Here is a 3,539-nt window from a genome sequence, read left to right on the forward strand (position 1 = left end):
ACAAGGCTTTTTGTGGCACAATTTCCCCACCAATATTCTTAAGGCCTACCTACTACACCCAGGGTTTGATTCACCTTAAACCAAAATTTTCGCTAGAGTCCAAATTTGAACCCAGGACTTCTCCAACACTTCTCAGTACACTTAACCACTAAAACAAGCCTTCATTAATGAAATTTACATGCACAACAAAATATTATAAGCTTGCTTCAACCGCTCCCATTCTCAAGGCCCAAAATGTAACACCCCAAACCCGTGACCGTCACCGGATTTGACCACGTGGTGTTACCGGTCTTACTTCCCTTATTACTCTCTTTGTAATATTTGATTGCTGTTCCAGGCAGGCTAGCTAACTGCATCACTGTCGCCTTAAAAATCATATCTCGAGTTTCAAAACTCAGAAACTGATTCCGTAAATTTTCCCTGAATTTAGACTCATATATCTATCCATGGATTTATTTCTAGAATTTTTGGTCAGGCCAATTGGTACAGTTTATTAGTTAAAGTCGCCCATGTTACAGGGGTCGACTACACTGACCTTTACGCATTACGACCTAGATATCTTCTCGTACAGAGCTTCAATGCTCATGCCGTTTGTTTCTAATGAAACTAGACTCAAAGGGGAATCTGCACATATAAGGAACGACTTCTAATTCCTTCTGGATAATTTATGGTAAATTTTCAAAGTCGAGACAGGGGATCCAGAAACCGTTCTGGCCCTGTCTCACGAGAACTTTAATATCTCTCAGTATACTGCTCATACGGTCGTTTCGTTTCGTCCATATGAAAATAGGTTCATCAAGGTTCAGTTTCATAATTTATTCACTATTTAATTCTACTTCTACTATTTTTAGTGATTTTTCAATCTCATATCACTGCTGCTGTCCGAAACAGTTACTGCAGTAGACTATGCCAATTTCATGAATCTTTCCTTGGCCTTACTAATCATCCATTATACATGACACAAATTATAGCCACCTTATCAAAATTAAAGTTTCTAAGACTCGTGGCTATAGGTTCTAGCATCCCACTCAACGACCACATAGGCCATTTTCACATGGCTTAAAGTTTACAACCCACAATTCAACAAAACAAAATAGCCTATACATGCCAAATGTTCTCCTAGTTCAACTACGAAGACAATACCAAAAGATTTCCAGCCGGTGTGATGACTTCAACGACGGTTCCGAAACGCAAAAAAATACGAGTCCAAGAGACCTAAAATGGGTGACAAGAAAACACCGAGTGAGTTTATAACTCAGTAAGTCATAAGCATTCAACAACCATCCATTTATAAAGTTGCCACAACATGAAACAATAAACGAGGCTAGGTACTCATCCATATCAAAACTATACCATAATTCCTCGACCTTTCGGTTCAATCTCATACCAAGTCATACATCCACATTTCATATTCCACACAACAAGATATTTAAGGCATTTTCACACACTAACTCATTTCCACCACAACCATACAATTTCAATCATCACATAGATTTAAAGCTTACCAAGCTCAACCCCGAGCATGAACATATTGCCTATTCGTCATGAGCTCAAGGTACTTACCCGATCCGCTGCCCATACTCAACTCGATGGAGACACACCCTCCATATAATTGTTCGATCGGAGATATATATATATATATATATATATATATATATATATATATATATACGTACACACACACAAGCTTAATACTTGATTTCGCACACTTAGTGCCATGCGATTTAAGCCCGCACACATAGTGCCATACCCTTCGAGCTCGCACACTTAGTGCCATATATTTCCAGCATGCACACTTAGTGCCATATATTTCCAGCATGCACACTTAGTGCCATATATTTCCAGCATGCACACTTAGTGCCAATCTCGTCACCGTACACTCGTATTGCCCGCACACTTAGTGCCGAAAGCAACTTCCTACACATTTCACTATTTCTTTTACATTCAACAAATGTCATCATTCCATACACATACATTTTCATTTATATATATATATATATATATATCATCCCATTAAACACAATTGCATAAATTTTACAATCATTTAAGCAATATCAAATATGTGCTTAATGACTTACCTCGGATGTTGTCGCACGTCTTCAACGGCTATTCAATTACTTTGTCTTTCCCCTTGTCCAACTTTGATCCTTTGAGTTCTTGAGCTAAATCAAACAAATTTACTTCTCAATCAAACACACACATACGGCAACCATATTTTGCTTTTAACACATTCGGTCACTTGGGTGACCTATTTAACTTTCAAGCATTCATTTCAATTCTTAGTTAAATAATGCGAATACCATTAACTACTAATGCCACACACTCACATATGCATAAAATTAACCCTACATGACCTATAGCTCATTCGGTCATTAGTCTTTCAAGCTTATCAAGCTTCATATCATGCTTCCTTGGCGAATATACATATAAGCACAATGTAGCATTTTATTCACTTCATGATACATTCGGCCTTGGCATAATTTTCATTAAAATCCTATTAGCCACTTTTAAAATGCCAATGTTACAAGAAAGGTTACCCAAATTCACATTCGGCAACTACACATACACAAGCCAATTTTTCTTCCTATCATCAAATTTAACACGAATCACAAACTTAAACCCTCAATAGCTACTATGGCGAATAGATCCTTTCTATTCCATTTAACTACCATAAATTTAAAGTATTTAAATCAAGTTCATGAGTTTCTAATGCAAGAATTAGGCCAACCTACTAACCTTAACACCCACATTCGGCAAGTGACCACATACACACTCTCATAGCCGAATTTCCATATTACCAAAATCCTCAATACACATATTCCCCTTATTCAACTTCAATTTAAGCTCCCTACTCACAAAACACAAGGAATAGAAATCATCTTCTAAGTTTCCTACCTTAGCCGAATGGCCAAATCACCACAAGGATCTAAATTCACACATGGGCTCAATCAAAGACCTATCCATCAACTAAATTTTTATGAAATCTCAAAGAATTTACTTAAAACTTACCCCAATCAAACAAGTAGAAGACCGAATACCTAGCTTCTTCCCCCCCCCCTTTTTCTCTTCCTTTAGTTCATGGCAAGAAGAACAAAACATAACCAAATTTCTCCTTTCTTTCTTTTATCAATTTCCCTTCTTCTATTCGGCCAAGACACCCAAGGATGAGCAACAAAAACTTTTTTTCTTTCTTTCTTTGCTTAGTCACGGCAATGGGGCATCCACACATATTATTTCTTTTTTTTTTTTTTGTCAACATTTTCTTTAATGCTAGCTTTTTATTTTATTGCTTCATACATACCTCACTAACCAAACATGTTAGAAACATGTTTCCTTTGCCCATCAACACCCATCTTGGCCAGCCACTATAGAATAATTTGGGAAATTTGACATGCAAGGACAACCTTTCCTAGTATGCATCAATAGGCCACTTCAACATTTGCCTATCACATTTCTAAGTTTTCTCACACAAGTCCTATTTAGCAAAATTCACTTAAAATTTTCAAAATTCAAACATGAAATTTTCACACATGCATATG

Source organism: Gossypium arboreum, chromosome 13, assembly GCF_025698485.1.
Source record: "Gossypium arboreum isolate Shixiya-1 chromosome 13, ASM2569848v2, whole genome shotgun sequence".
Taxonomy (NCBI): Eukaryota; Viridiplantae; Streptophyta; class Magnoliopsida; order Malvales; family Malvaceae; genus Gossypium; species Gossypium arboreum.